This window comes from Suricata suricatta, chromosome X, assembly GCF_006229205.1.
Source record: "Suricata suricatta isolate VVHF042 chromosome X, meerkat_22Aug2017_6uvM2_HiC, whole genome shotgun sequence".
NCBI lineage: Eukaryota > Metazoa > Chordata > Mammalia > Carnivora > Herpestidae > Suricata > Suricata suricatta.
The window spans coordinates 14,625,234-14,642,277 of NC_043717.1; the positions used below are offsets into that span (position 1 = coordinate 14,625,234).

General features: G+C 43.9%; 1 protein-coding gene across 1 annotated transcript in view; it reads right to left on the reverse strand.

Annotated features, from left to right (window-relative positions):
- Window positions 1-17,044, reverse strand: part of SH3KBP1 (SH3 domain containing kinase binding protein 1) — a 279,554-nt gene that overhangs the window by 68,816 nt on the left and 193,694 nt on the right. The gene's annotated exons all lie outside the window — the stretch shown is intronic.

A 17,044-nucleotide genomic window follows, 5' to 3' on the forward strand; every position in this document is an offset into this window, starting at 1 on the left:
TATTGCAAAGTGGTCTCCTGCTCTAGGCAATGTGTAACTGCCTAATAGTTCCGGAGAAATTGACCCTTAGACCTTCTAGTTTAGAGGGGGACTTCTGTCATGGAGTCTGTTAGGTCAGACTTTGTCCTTACAGCAGGAGGTGGGCGAAAGCAGGATAATGAGATAGGAGAGAGGAAGTGTGGCCAAAATACTGGACGATGTGAGAGTGACCATTTACTTTTTTTTCAAGCCTGGAACATTATTCATAATTGTACCAGGACCACAGATGATAATCACCCCAGCAGATTTTGAGATTCTAATAAGGAGGAAAGGACAGAGGTTTCTGAATGAGGCAGGAGTTTGTAGTGGGAAAGAGTAAAAAAAAATCAGCATATAGATGAAAGCTTCCAGAACAATGATCATTAGAAATAAGCTCCATCGGCATAAAAGTAGAGGAAAGTAGACCTGGACTAGATCAAGAGTCCAGGATATGGGAAGAATAATATTTCTGACATAGAATGTTCACTCTTCACCAGGCAGATATTAGAGTAAAATATGGTATTTTTCCTTACAAAATACAAATCACATTTTTCCTTTTAAGGAATGAATAAACAGAGCCGTCGTGGTGCCATGCTCCCACCTCTATGCTCCACACTACCTCAGGTTGTCGGAGATATCTCAGGAAGAGGGGGAAGCCAGCAGATTGGGCCTATCTGAGAATTAAATGGTCCACCAGTTATAAAAACTCTGGGTCTCGGTTTTTTGATACACAGGAAAATTTTGGTGGGGTGTGAAGAGTGACACACCATTGGTGGTCATGGTTGTTACTGTGATTCTAGGGACTGGTCCCAGAGACCTGGAGGGACGATGCGGCCAGGAAGGAAGCTCATGTGCATTTGTCCTATGAGTCAGCACCATCCTAAGTTGAAACCGCCAGTGGCAGCAGCTCACACACTTGGAAGAAGGCCCAGGGGAGGGATACCAAGGCCCCAGGGTGCGCCTGAGGAGGGAAGCCTTGCTTGTACCAGAATGTCATGCCCTAGTCAACCCGATCCTTCCAGAGACGCCCTGAGACTCATAGCCGAGGTACACAGCTGCCTCGGCAGGGACCGGCTGACTGCTCCGCCCTGAGGTACAACTTGTCGGCACAGAGTCACCAAGTGCACTCTGGTGCGTCCGCCTCTAGTCTAGGCGATATACAAATGTTTAGAAAAGACAAACTTGTTTTTTGGTTAAATTGTAAATTGGTTCAAAGAACAAGCCAAAACCTCATCGTGGGCTCCCTTTTGTCAAGAACGCAAAGTAACCCAATAGTTTATGGTTCCTCAAAGCTGGCGGCACATTGAGAATCACCTGGGGAATTTTTTTAAATTCCCAGTGCCTGGGCTATACCCCACACCAATTTCTAGGGGGTCAGACCAGGAAATAAGCACTTTCTTTTTTAAAAAATTTAACATTTATTCATTTTTGAGAGATGGAAACAGAGCGAGAGCAGGGGAGGGGGCAGAGAGAGAGGGAGACACAGAATCCAAAGCAGGCTCCAGGCTCTGAGCTCTCAGCAGAGAGCCTGATGCAAGGCTCGAACCCATGAACCATGAGATCATGACCTGAGCCAGTCAGACGCTTAACTGACTGAGCCACACAGGCACCCCGGAAATCAGCACTTTTAAAAGGTTGCTTGGTCCTTCTAATATGCAGGCTGACGGTCAATGATTTGGACTAGTGCCTCCCGAATTTTAATGCACATACCATCTACTTGGGGATCTTGTGAAAATGCCAACTTGGACTCAGTAGGTCTGGGGCAGGTCTGAGATTCAGCATTTCTGACAGGTTCCTGGGTGAGGCATATGCTGCTGGCCCATGGACCACACTTTGAACAGTAAGATTCTCAAAAATAGTAAGCTCCATGAAAACAAGGGTCTTGTGCTTACATCTTTGTATCCACCAAATACCTAGAGCATTGCCTGGCAAATATCAATTCTGAATACGTGCTGGCTGCAGGGAGGAAATGATGGACGGCCCGACCTTCCCTCAGATTACTCATCTACTTCTCTCCATCTTCAAACACCACAAGTGAGGTCGAGCTGAATCAGGAAGAGGCAGGTATAGATTAGCTCCTCAAGAAAGGCTCATCTATGTGATCTGGCTTACCTATTGATCTTTACTGAATTTATTATTTGTTTATAATTATGGAAACAATTTAAAAATACCTCCAAAACATAAGCCACATTTTCTCAGACAGTGCAAGGGCCCTATTTGGGTTCAGACAGGAATTTATTGCTTACAAATGGACCCATCAAACCAAAAAATAAAAAGGTGAAAATGGGTTCACCAGCTGGTCTGAGCGAAAAAGAAAGCACTTTGCTCAGTGAGTCCTCTTGGTGGTCAGCCGTGTCCACATTCCCTAGTACCAGTTCCCCAGACGGTATCCAGCATGGCTGGTTTTCACGGTCTTCCCTGATGACCGAGACATTACTCCAGGAGGACGGGAGTGTTGTACACTTTCAGTGTGGCTGTGAAGTGAGCCTTGGAGTGTCCCGAAGGGGTCTTACACCCTCAGCATCCCACCAGCAGTACAGAAAGCGCTGTTTAATATTTACTAATGAACGTCTTCTGCGTGGAGCTTTAGGGGGGCTATTGAGAGAAAGATCCACAGAAGCCCGAGCCCAGGAGCACTCAGCTTTGCCTCTGCTTGTTAACGCCTCCCCAAGAGATGCAATTATTCTGCATGACTGGGATTTCTGCTCAGAATTTCCAACATCCCTTTAAGTCAGTTATTAAAGGAAGCTCATCAACATCATGGTTTATGAGGGAAGAGGGGAAAAGGAAAACTTCGGGCTATCTCAACGTCAGAAGAAATGCCTGGCAGAGCACAGCTAATGAGAGAAGCCAAGGGGACAGTCTCAGAGATAAACTCACTCAAGAAAATGTCACATTCCATACTAAAAGAAACCAAACCCAATAGAAGAGATCAATGAAACCAGGAGCTGGTTCTTTGAAAGGATAAATGAAACTGATAAACCTTTAGCCAGATTCATCAAGAAAAAAAGAGAAGACTCAAATAAATACAATCCGAAAGGAAGGAAATAACAGGTGACACCATAGAAATACAAAGGACTGTAAGAGAATATTATGAAAAATTCTATGGACAACCTAGAGGAAATGGACAAATTCCTAGAAACATAAAACCTTCCAACACTTGAGTCAGGAAGAAATAGAAAATCTGAACAGACTGATTACCAGCAATGAACTCAATCAGTAATCAAAAAATTCCCCCAAAACAAAAGTCAGGACCAAACGGCTCCACAGAGGAATTCTACCAAACATCTATGCCGGAGTCCAGCTCCTGCAGGTCCAGGGTTCCCCTGAAGGATGACAGTGTAGGCCAAAGAGAGAGTAGGAGAGCTTTGCGTTTCATTCTGATCTCCAGACAGGCCCCCCTGCCCATCTGGCAGGCGTCTCCATCTTGTCTGGTTCTCAAGGTTTATTTAAGGCAAAAGGTACAAGGACAAGAAAGGGCAGTAAATGATTTCCCATAGATAAGTTTTACAATTTTAGCCACAGGCACTCTTGGTGTCATAGGTATTTTTACAAAACCTCAGGTCTAGCCTCAAGGAAGCGACCTTTAACCAAGAGGCAAACAGCATTGTTTATTAAAGGTCAGTTTTTTATGAGTAAGGGTCATTAGGCTGTTTATAACTCTAAGAGCAAGTTCCCAGAAAAACAGGATTCTCAGGAGACATAAATCCTGCTCTCACAGTCCCAAAGATGACTGATACATTTTATCACAGTAGTGACCATCACAAAGGCATTCAGGCCCAGAAGGTATTCAGTTATCCATATTGCTTAGGGGAAAATTATGTGTTGCATTAGGGTGTATCTAGTTTACTTATCTTTTCCCTGACCAGGTGCAGTCACATCTCAGGGACAAGGCAAGGGGACAGGCATCTCCTGACACTAATCAGCAAAGCAGTTTGAGGTTTGGTGCCCAAGCAGGAATGAAAGTTTCAAGAGGGTAGATTTGGGGAGCTATCTGGGGGCAAGAGACCGTGCAAACTTGCCGTACCCTCACCAGGAATTTTCACTCTACCGGTGAGTTCAGATAGTTCCCAACACATCTAGAGAAGAGTTAATACCTATTCTTCTCAAACTATTCCAAAAAACAGAGAAGGAAGGAAAGCTTTCATATTAATTCTATGAGGCTAGCATTACCTTCACACTAAAAAGAGAACTACAGGCGAATATCTCTGATGAATACACATGCAAAAATCCCTAACAAAATATTAGCAAACCAAATCCAACAATACTTTTAAAAATATTATTCACGATCAAGTGATAGTTATTCCTGGGTTGCCACAGTGGTTTGATATTCACAAAGCAATGTGATGCATCACATTAACAAGAGAATGGATACAAACTGCACAATCATCTCAACAGACACAGAAAAAGCATTTGACAAAGCACTACATCCATTCATCATAAAAACTCCCAACAAAGTAGGTCTAGAAGGAATATACTTCAACATAATGAAGACCTTATATGAAAAAGCCACAGCTAAAATCATCTTCAATGAGGGAAAAACTGAAAGCCTTTCCCCTAACATCAGGACCAAGGCAAGACTGTCCACTCTCACCACTGTAATTCAGCACAGTACTGGAAGTCCTAGCCCCAGCAACAGGACAACAAAAAGAAATAAAAGGTAACCAAATTGGTAAGGAAGATGCAAAACTTTCACTATTTAGAGATGACATGAGACTATATATAGAAAATCCTAAAGCTTCCACCGAAAAACTCTAGAAGTGATAAATGAACTCAGTAAGGCCACAGGATACAAAATTAATACACAGAAATCTCTTGCATTTCTTTATACTAACAATGAAGTAACAAAGAATCTTGTTATATGTTTGGGGGTGGGGACATGTGCATACCTAGGTGCCTGCATGAGCAGCGGAGGGGCAGAGAGAAAGAGGGAGAAAGAGCATTCCAAGCAGCCTTCGCGCTATCAGTTTAGAGCCTGATGTAGGGCTCGTTCCCACCAACCGTGACATCATGACCTGAGCCGAAATCATGAGTTGGACGCTTACCCGACTGAGCCACCCAGGCACCCCAGCGGAAAGACAAGTCAAGAAAACAATTCTACTCACAGTTACACCAAAAATAATACTTAGGAGTAAACATAACCAAGGAGTTGAAAGACCTGTAGTATGAAAACTATAAAACACTGAAGAGCGAAATTAAGGAAAAAAAAGAAAATGTCACATTTCAAATGTCAACATCCTAGGATCATCAAGGCTTAGGGAGTCATTCGCTGTTTTGTGATACTGGGAACTCATGACCTCAAAGAATTCATCTAACCTGTAAAAAAAATTCTGACTTTTTATTGGGCAATAATTTAGAGGCTTTGTAATACAGACTTCTGATTCTTTCACTTTACATAATATATAACGTAATAAAAAGTTGAATGAGGAACATACAAAGAGCAGTCAGCGAGCCTCCACCTGGCCATGCCAATATGACCCGAAGCAAGTGTGGCTGCCTGAAAACTGTTCTAAAATGCCCCCATGTCTTCTATAAGCCACCTGCACCATACCTCACCTTTTCCTGCTTCTTCATACATACAGTAATTTGTGACTATATGGCCTCAACAACTGTGCAAACTACATTGTTGAGACTGGATTTTGAGGTCTTGTAACAGTGTTGTGTTTTTCTTACAGTGAGCCAGTTGCTTGTAGATCAGCCTGATGCGTCAGGGCTTGGCTCTAGGTTTGGTTATGGCAGGCTCACGTAGCACTCTTCCTGTGGCTGCCTCTTCTGGGTTCTCAGTTAGATGCCAGGTGCGTTCAGCAGAGTTTTTCTTCCCTGCTTGGAATTCTAATATGAACTAACAGAACTCTCCCATGTCCCATCACTGGTGACCGCTGGGATATTCACTCAGCTCACAGCCCACCCACTCCCCCGTGCCTGGTGGGGTCTTCCCCTCATGATGCATAGCTTAGTATTTGGCAAAACCTTCTGGAGCTCTTTCTTCGCACAGCTCACTTCTCTCCGAGTCCCTGCCCTGAAAAGTTCAGTCACCTAGGCAGCCCTGTCTCCTCTATCTGATGAGTCTTCGGCTTTCTGCTGGGGCTCCAATGCCCTATGCTGCAATTCACAAAGTGCCCCCAGGGCTGATGTCGAATACTTCTCTCAAGGATTACATCCCCATGCTTTGTACCACCCAATGCCTAAAAATAGCGAGTTAGTGTATTTGTCCAATTTTAAAGTTGTCTATGGCAGGAGGGTAAGCCTAACGCCTTTGGTTCCATCACAGAAGCTGTAGACTTGCTTAAAAAGGCTGTTTCTTTAATTAGAATTTATTTTATTCCAGATTTAATAGAACTTTAAGCTCTATCTTTAAAGGTCTGAGCTATTTCAAGGTCTAATTCCCGAAAGAAGTCCTAGAGAAAGAATTTCTGAAATGAAAAGACATACAAGAGTTTTTAATTATTGTGGAGCCTCCTCTGCTAGTCACATGCACCTTTCTCTAACAGGGAAGGTGGAATATTCCCTAAGGAAAAGTGGAGTCAGTGTTAAACATCATTATATGCAAAAGTGAAATACAGGCAGTATGGCGGTGCCACCCAACCTTTTCCAGATAATGGCATGCATACAAAATGCTCATGTTTTGCTGGCCTACTGCTGGAGGCCAAACGTTGAAGGCCAACAACCCAGAAGGGGGTTCCAGCTACTGAGGGCCCTTTCCATCCACCTGGAGAGCTGAGGGGATCACTACCCTATAACCCACTCATAGCACAAGGGAGACGAAATGCTACAGAAGTGACCTTTGAATCCAGATGTCACCAAGAACTGAGCAAAAATCTGAAAGCAAATCTCAGTCCCCAGAAAGAGAAGAGAACTTACAGACATTAGGAGAGGCAGGCAGGGGAAAGCCTGAAGGGACTTTGACAGGCGACAAGCCAGAGCAGAAGCCCCGAAGGCCTCGTTACTCACAGCCTGTTTCCCTCTTAGAAAAAGATGCTGCTTCTATCTGGAGCCTCTTCAGAGAACAGCACCCAGTAGATAATTCCCTAACAGTCCAAATCCAGGGTCACCATTCAAACTGTGCCTGTCCCAGAGTCGGGGTGTGTGGCCATACAGCTTGCCCACAACAAGTACACAAGAAGAGCTTCCTGATTTCATTACTTTATTTTTAGGCTATATACCCTTACGTTTCAGGAAATATTTATGCTTTTACTCTTTTTGCTTATATCAGAATAAAAGACCCTCTGCCCCCATAAACCTACTTCAAAAAGCAGTAATCACTGAAAAGGAGGTAGTGCAGTGCAGAGGGGCCTTTCTGGCATACTCAGGACTGCGCTTTATGGCCACAGAAACCATTGACATATGAAGGCGCATGAACAATCACACACAAAATGCAACTCCTTAGGGAAGCACTTTTACATTTTTTGGGTCCATGTAAACATAATCAAGTATGCAAAGTTATACAACAGCATTTTTTCATAGAAATTTCCCCTTTTCTACTTGTTAAGTCATTTACATTGAGATGACCCTTTAATGCTCAATTTTGAAAGCTGTTCCTAATGGTACCTTTGGCTCATCCAAAGCACAGGGCTAAGAACGTGTTTACCCCTCAAGGATGTGCATCCCACAGCTGAGCTCTCATGTGCATTTGTCTTTAGAAAGCATATTGAGCCTGCATCCCAACACATGCTTTTCTTCCATTAAAAGGGTAGCAGATATAATAATAAAAATCATTTTGCTTCATCGACAAAGACTGGCATTTATAAGGCATCTTTCATTATGTTTTAAGAGATCTTCTTGGCTCCTGAACCACCTCTAAGAGGTACAAAGAAACCTATTAGGGATGAGGGTTGGGGGAGTGCCCTCATTTCACAGATAAGGACCAGGAAGGAATATGAGGTGAAGGGTATAGCCATGACCATTATGAACTTCAAGATCAACCAAGCCAGCTGCAGCAACTACTGGTAAATTCCTAAATTCCTACCTTCTAGTTCCATTCTTCACCAGACAAATCTACATTTCAGTTTTTCTATTAGGAAAACTTACTTCTTGGCATAAAACCTTGTTTGGTGGTGTTTTTCTTTACACTCAGCAAATTTAGCTTGTAGATCTTGGGTGGTGAGTGAAAACTACAATTCCCAGGTCAAATCCAGGCCCTTAGGCTGCTCTGCTGAGTTCAGGCCTGACTGGTAGGGAGAGCATGGCCGCATCTGTTTGCCACCTTGGGGGGAAGCTCCGCTACTATACAGGAGATTTGCGGTCTTGAATTACAAAGGATATTCTTGGGAAGACTGAGAACAAAACCAAGGTCCTTGAAATTCATGCAATTACTTATCAGGAAATTATTTCCTAAATACTGGGGCCTCGATGGTCTTATAAGAACAAAAGACCAACCAACATCCTCTTGAGGATATCTTTGCAGAGCCAAGATTTTTAATTGTTTTAAAACAATTAGCAGTGTCTTCTTCCATGGACTGTGCTTTTGGTGTCATGTCTAACAACTTTCTCCTATGTTTTCATAAATAACATTTTATGCTTTTTGTTTTCCACGTAGATCTATGGTCCATTTTGAGTTAATTTTTGCATGATATATTAGGTTTAGGTTTGGGTATTTTTGTGTTTGTTTTGCTTAGGGATTTTTAGTTGTGCCAACAACATTTCTGAAAACAATAATCCTTTCTTTCTCAAATTTTCCTTGCTCCTTTGCTGACAATTAATTGGCTGTATTTTGGGGGTCTGTTTCTAGATGTTCTAGCTGAGGGGCAGCAAACTACAGCCCATGGGCCAAATCTGACCCGCTACCTATTTCTGTCCATTCCACTAAGAATAGTTTATACATTTTTAAATGGTTTTAAAAAACCAAAAGAAGAGCATTTCAAGGAATGTGAAAATTACATGAAATTCAAATTTGAGGGTCCAAAAATAAAGTTTTATTGGAACTCAGCCACGCCCATTCACTTACTTCTCTGACCGCTTCTGTGTAGTTGCAACAGAGACCATAAAGCCTAAAATATTTACTCTCTGGCCCTTTACAAAAAAAGTTGGCCAAGCTCTGATCTAGAATACGAAGATCCAGATCCATATATATATATCTCTCCATGCAGAACCTCAGGGCCTCTGAATGCCTCTGTAAAAAAAAATGCTTGTAAGGACAGAAGCTTTAAATAGAACTCTGAAAGCCCTGAGGAAGGCAGGAAAGGAAGGCATTTAATAGCCAGCTGCTCTTTCCAACTAGGACAAAAATATAAAGGCCTTAAGTAAAACTATTCTTAAAAGGAGGGATTGTACTGCACTATACAGCTAACCATAAAATGGAGAAAATTTAAGTCCAAAAGATATGTATTTTTAATGATGCTTTTCTTAAATATCCCCAGGAGTCATAAATGAAGAAAAAACATTTGCAAATGCGAAAGATGACAGGTTAATGTCATGAGTGTAAGGTATTTTTATAAAAATCAATTGGAAAATGACACATAACATTTTCAACTTGAGTAATCATTTTAAAAAAGGCAAACTCCAATCAGATTAGCAGAGATTAAAAAGAATGATAATATCCAGGGATGACAAGGATAGGAAAACATATTCTCACACACTCCTGTAGGGAGACTAATTGGCACAATCTTTCATAACATCACTTAAATACCTTTAAAAGGAACTGAGGCGGCATTACATTGAGCAATGCAAGTTGTCATCGGGAAATAATAACAAGTGCTAACACTGAGAGAGCACGTCCTCTGAGCGAGGCAGTCTAGGCGCTTTCTTTCCCTACTTTAACTCATTCCATCTTTGCGACACCAGGAGGTAGGTACACTTATCACCCCCACTTCACAGATGTGGAAACTGAGGCACACCGATTGCACAGCCCTCCGAAGGCTACACAAGTAGTACAAAGCTGCAGCACTAATTACGTGCACAAGAATTTACAGAGTGATGACTGCACGTATCACGGTCTAAAATAAGAAAAACCCAGAAACAAGCTAAATATAAAAGAGAATTGTGGTACTTCACATATTAGGATGGACGCTAAGGAACCATTTAACCATGCTGCCAAAGACAGGCATGATATATTTTTAAAAAAGAGGCTTACAAGATGGTGTGTATGATATGATCTTATTTATATGTTGAACTATAATTGGTGTGTGTCTCTGTGTATGAAACATCTGGAAGAATATAGCTCAAATACTGAGAGGTATCCGAAGGTGGTGAGGTCACAGGTGATTTTGACTTTTTTTTTGCATTTATCTATTTATCTGGTTTTTTCCCCTCCTTTTTCCCCAAAAGTAAATATTATTTACATAATTTTAAGGTATTATTTAAAAGTGCGTCCCATGCCACTTTCCATCTCAGAAAAGCCTATCTTAATAAAATGCAAATGTGAATGTAAAGAGCTTTGAGATACTTTAATAAGATGGAGGCTATACAACTAGAATAAATTACTTTTATCCCAAGAAAAGTCAAAAAAGAAATAATAAGGGGCAGTTTCAGGGAAAGTACTGAACCGAATGTCAGTACAGTTCAATATATGAAGGAAACTTCCAGTGACTGGGAATTTGCTTCTTCTTATTCCTATAATACTTATCAGAGCAGTAACTATAATTCAACTTTTAGATTTCTAAAGCTTTTGCAGCCACAATATCTCCTTGATTCTCACACTAGCCCTCTCAGGGTAATACCAACAGAAAGGTTGGAAATAGAAAGAGTTTCTCTCATTCCTTAAGACACCTGCAGGCTTTTCTGGGTGTTGCAGAAGAAAAGTATCCCAAGATGGTGCTGTAGAGATTACTAAGGCCCTGCCACTAACGCCCAGCTCTCTGGGCAGACATGATCATGAGGCCGAACGAACACAGGGTCCCTTTCAACAGTTTTATATACCTTGTGGACACATATATGGCTGGGGGGGGCCTCATCAAACACGAGCTCATCTTTCTATGAAAAATTTTGGGGTGGTGTTGTTCTGACTATCTACGGGTAAACTAAAGAGAGATTTTCTACCACCTCAAGTCCTATGTCCACCAGCCTCATCGACCTTAACACTGTGTTTATGAGGATAAACAAGCTCCGGCGGGAAGAGTTTTGATCAAATGTACTTATGGTGTCAGTATCCTTTGCAAGGGTCCCCATGTCCTGGTTACGTTACAGAGGAAGACAAAACTGCAGCCAACCGTATTTTTGGGGATTTCTAATGCTCTGAAGAGGAGATATATTGGGACTTCTGTTGCTAGTAAGGACATACGCAGTCTAACAAGACAGGCCATACTGCAAAAAAATACACCCTATGACATAAATGACTCATTTGCTGAACACTGACATTTTTCATATGTGTGTAAACTCAGATGATCCCAGACCTCTGCTTAACTCCTTCATTCACTCATAAAACATGTCCTTCTAATGAGTCTGTCAGTGCACCATCATTTTCAGGGTGACACGTGCTAATTTACTCCTCACCCTTGAAACCGCATTTAATTCTAGCATTTTAGCTCTGCTAAAAGCTTCGGCAGTGTGGAGAGAAAGGGTCAAGGCCAGCAATCTACTTAGCTGAAGGGCTTTCTTATGCCAAGCTGAGAACCATTCTTGAGATTCCTAAAGCCACTTCTCTTTGAGGAAATATCCTTACTTCCTGTGGGGCGGGAAGCAAGGAGGTGTGAAAACACTCTTCTCTGAATAAATGTTTCAATTAATGAATTAATTGGAGGAAGCAGGAAGGGAAAATAAACATGAGAACAAACAAAAGAACTTATAATCACAGAATGACTGACTTAAGAAGGAGCTGAGGACTCTTGCCTTTCCCTTTCTCTCTCTCTCTCTCTCTCTCTCTCTCTATCTCTCCATACTGAAAGCAAGCAGAAAACTAAGTGGTATCTAGGCCCAGTAAAATCTGCTGGACATGGGCAGAAAGCAGAAGGAGGATGGGGGAGAAGAGGGCTTCAGGCACAAAAACAACATTAGCCCTGAGCTGAGTTCATCATTTCCTCCGCACGGATTATCCTTTCATTTCTGGAGAGGTGACAATGGAATCAGAAAGGCATGGATGGTCCTAAACCTAAGTGACCACAAACATGGTCACCAAATTGCAAGCAGATGGGGTAATGGCACAGTAATGTCATTTTCCTGATTAAATAATGATAATGACATTAGGTTAGAAAGAAATTTTGATAGGAACTTGCCCTAGGTATCCAGCAACAGAGTGTGACTCAGTGAACAGACAGGTAACCTCTGGGAGGGACTGAGTCCCGCCTTCACCAAGCATCTGACAGCCCCACAGATAGCTCAGGCAGCACAACCCTGCCCTGCCTCTGCCACTCGGGGACCCTTGGGAGAGTCACTTCCACCCTCTGGGTCTCTGCTCCTTCTTTGCAATCGGCATGGGACACTCGTGGTCCCACCTAACTTCAAGACTGCCATGAGGGAAAAAAATGGCGATGAGGGGCCGTGGGCTCTTGCTGCCAGCCAGCTGGCAGCATCCTGCCAGGAGACAGTGGGCCAAGGCCAGGAACATGGCCCTCTGCACAACTGGGCTCCGTCTCTCCCACGTGACAGTGGCCAGGGCGAGGAGCACCATTGCAATGGCGGCCACGTTACCGCTGACTCTGGCCTGGCCTGTACCAGGCTGCTCTCAGCCTTTCTCCAGGGAGCTTCTCTGGCTTGGAAACCGTACCCAGAGGCTTCTTTACCCTTTCAACCATGCTCTGAGCACAAATCATGAAGGCAGGGATGGGGGTGGCGGGAACACAGACGAAGGAGCTATTTTTGAGTGACTGGAAATAAAAGCTAAACACAGGTGTGTTCTGTGCAAGTGGAAATGTTCCTAAATCCATAAGAATTCTTTATAAATACACTAAGAAACAAACCATTTGGGTTGCCACATTTCATCCTAGTTTCCAGGGACACACACAAATAGTTCAGGTCTTTGCATATTATTTCAGGAATCATGGAGGGCCTACAGGCGCCCAGTAAGGGTGTCTGACTCATTTTCTAGAAAGCTACATGAAATGACAATCTCGGGCTAAAAATGAGGGCAATGCCTGCCCTGTGACTCCTGCCACAGCAGAGAAAAGCAGGGCAAAGGGAAACCACCTTAGCTGACTCTCAAAGAAAAACGGTGGAATTTGGGGTAAACTGAGAACCTCTAACAGCAAAAGCAGTTGAATTTAGAGGACAACAATTCAGGAATTTCATCTCAACTCCTACATACAATACGGAAGCATATCAAAATACACATTGAACAAATCCTAGTGAAGCTCTTCTCTTTAAAATATCAACAGCACATACTCATCTAAATGCATTTCTAGGTGAGCCTTTAACTCAGAGGAAAATTACGAGTTTTCTATAATGTCAGCAGAGTTTGACAGACATAGACTCCATTTCCCCCACTTTTCAGCAAGGAAAATACTTAGGGCATATTTTTTTTTCTCCAAATTCTTGCTGAAATCTCACTCATATTGAATTCTGAGCTATTTCCAGGCAGCGTTTCCACCACTGCTACCCACCTCCTATCACGGCGCTCCTGCTCTAGCAGCAAACTGGGCCCAGTCACAAGAGCCCTTTCTTCCCCATGTTCGAGGTCAGAGACAGAGCAGCCCAAGTTGGAGCAACAATTCCTGTTGCTTCTTAGCAAACACACCACGGAACCTTCACAAATCCTCATGGCAGCCCTGTGAGGTCCACTTTCTGGCTGAGGAAACTGAGGCTCAGAGGGGTTAAGTGACATGTCCAAAGACACACAGCCATGAATGGCATTGCTGGGATTCAAAGCCTGGTTTCTCAGAGCTGGTACCCTACCTGGCACTTGTCATTTGAACATGCTTCCAAACAACTAGAATGCTAGGTCAAGGCTGGCAGATACTTTATGGGAATAAAAGTAAAAATCTGCACAAGAACAGGATACCTAGAGACCTGATTTCACAGACCATAGGAAAAATAATAATAAAAACAGGGGCACCTGGTGGCTCAGATGGTTAAGTGTCCGACTTTGGCTCCGGTCATGTATGATCTCATGGTTTGGGTTCGAGTCCCATGTTGGGCTCTGTGCTGATAGCTTGGAGCCTAGAGACTGCTTCCGATTCTGTCTGTCTGTCTGTCTGTCTGTCTCTCTCTCTCTCTGCTCCTCCTTGGCTTGTACCTTCTCCCTCCCTCCTTCTGTCTCTGTCTCTTTCTCTTTCTCTCTCTCTCTCTCTCTCTCTGTCTCTCTCTCTCCCCTTCCCTCCCTCTCCCTCTCTCTCAAAAATAAACAAATACACATTTTTTTAAAAGTAATTTGAAAAACATAGTAAAAACAAAGTTGATAATGCACAGGGGACATTTTTAAGCAACAAGCTAAAAATGGGCCCAGGTACATGACACAGCATGAGTTCAGACTGGCTGTCTTATTAGCTACTGAAAAACCAGCTACGTGGGTAGGCAGAGGGCATCGTCGGGGGCAGGAACATGGTCTGGGTCAGGTTACGGAGGGCGCATGAGTAGGGCAGTGACATCTCAGGGAGCTAACTGTACAACAGTGATGTGGCCCAAGGCCAGAAAGCCAGATTAAGGCCAGAGCATCAGGCAAATGAGTGCATGGAGAATCAAGCCAGATTTGACAATGAAGGAGAAGAAAGTTGCTCAAGACTTTCATTGGAGCAAGGGGGTCACATGACCCAAGCACCATTACAAGATGATAAACAGAGGAGACCAGAGTGCCAGTGTCCAGCCACCCCAGGGTTCTCCGGAGCAGGTGCTGTGCAGGGTGCTGGGAGCAGGAGGAGGTGCGGCTCTCTGCTCAGCCAGCAAGGAGAGGTGCAGACTCCGGCCTGGGCCTGGCTGTCCCCCACACAGGAAGTGGCAGGGACACGGAAGGCAGGATCCTTAGACTATGGTGCTGCTGGGCTTGGGAACGGGGGCAGGGCTGACCGAGGGGGACAAAGTGTCAGAATGATGTGGCACTCTGGGCCTGAGGAGCAGGAGCAAGGTACAAGGCAGGCCAAGGGGCCAGGTGGGTATGGCCAGGGTAACAAGGTCAGGTTTTACAAGTGTAATAGCAACATCTGTAAGCTGCTTCGGTTTCTGAACTGCTTTACAGGCACGAAGATGCGAAAGTGAGGTAACCCGGCACAGCTCCCGGACACTCCTGAAAGCTGCCTTCCACATCCGCCTGTTCCTTTCCCCCTGCTGTGCGGATGAAGGACGGAATCAGGAGAGGGTCCCTTTCTGACTAAGCTCTTTAGAAAATTTCAATTCTTCTTATCAGACTGTTGTTGGGAAGAACAAAATCATCAAGATGAATGTGTTCTCATCACATGTAATCAAATGACAAGGACGGGAATATAATATATTGAGGTAGAAATAGATGTGTTGAGATAAGAGACCATCTGTGGTAGATTTTTCTTTTCCCCAAACCTTATTAAATATTGACACATCTGGTTTTCGGTTAAAAAGAGGCTGCCCCCCTCCCAAGAACAAGAAAAGAACAGTAATGTGTACCCTGGCATTGCAAAGAATGGGTCATTTAACTCTCTGGTTGCTATGACGTCACAGGGAAAGTGATCGGTCCCTTTCCCTGTAGGACTAAAACCAACGACCTGTGCTAATTAGCGAAGTGAACTGTGCTTTACACCTACTTAATAACTTCTTCATTCCAAGTATTTGGTTAAGGGTATGGTTCAAAATAGGAAATGCACCAAGCAGACCAGCCCGAAGGAGGCCCCCTGAAGCACGAGGGGAAGGGTGGTAAGGAAAGAGAACCATGTCTGCCTCTTCGGCAGGAAGAACAAGAAGGCAGTGTTTTACCCTCCCGCCGCGTACGACACTGACAGAGACGCACTAAAATGAACACAGGGAGAACAGTTTCCAGATGAGACAATGAGCAAGCTCCTGGCCCATCAGCAGAGCTGGGAATACTCTGCTATTCCAGAAAAGCACTCTTAGCATTGTCTGCCACACCACTGTCATATGGAAAAGGCCAACTCTTCCCTATAATAATTTGATCCCTGGTGAGCTGCTTAGTCCCTGGGGTCATCACTGCCCTAGTATCTTTGGCTTAGGCTCTTAAAACACACAACTTCTACAACCATGTTTTAAAGGTGACTGTCCTGGACTATAAAAGGTAAATCGTGCCCATTACTTTATGGATACACATGGGGGTGGGGGAGGGTGGGCCGCGATACTGTGAGCCACTCCCTCTCAGTAACGGCCACAGGAGCAAGACCCAGGACCTACCTCCCCCACTCAAACCCCTGCTCTCTCTCACCTTTCCCTGCACTCTGCATCCTGTCAACACGTTCTAGCACAGGCAGCCATGATGATCCCCAAGTCCTGCGTGCACCCAGAGCATCATGCCTTCCCCGCCACTCATCTGGATCCAGGAATAAACCACCCAGCACATCTTAAACATGGCTCAGCTTTTCGCTGCCTTCGCCCATCACGAGAATCTTATATCTCAGACCAAAGGCCGTATAGTCTAGGAATCATTTAAATAATGTATCTTTCAACAACCTGCTTGGTGAGTATCATTGCATGAAAGCATAAATAGTACATGGTTCAGGCCCTGTTAAGCTGCATCAATTCGCACAGATGTTACAGCTCTCTGTATGTATACGGGGCTCTGCCTGTAATGATAATAAAATCAGCCAACCTTCTTAGCCCAAACAAGAGAAGCAAAATTCTCTCAGGCATGCTACCTGTCTTTGATCTGAACAGCAAACATTCTTTAAGCATTTTCTGCCTGAGAGGCATGACCTGCCTTTTTAAAGCCCCTCTTTGGATACCTCCTGACACAGCTTTGCAGCTGGGGCTGCTGTGGGGAGCGGCTCTCCGGCCAAACAGGCCCCCTTCTGGGTTAGGCCTTCTAAAAGGGAGTTTTCTGCGGGGCCATGCAATGCTGCAGCTGGCTCCAAGACCAGCAGAATCTATTCGATTTTCAAGTTCATTCGTTCACCTAGATATACCGGGCTTAGCCTGATCAAGAGGAAAGATGCAAGATTCTCCCTCAGAAGTTGAGAAAATGAAAATCAAGTGTTTCAAGGGCTTAAACAATATCGTGTCCTATCTGGTCAACACTCAAAGCGGTTCA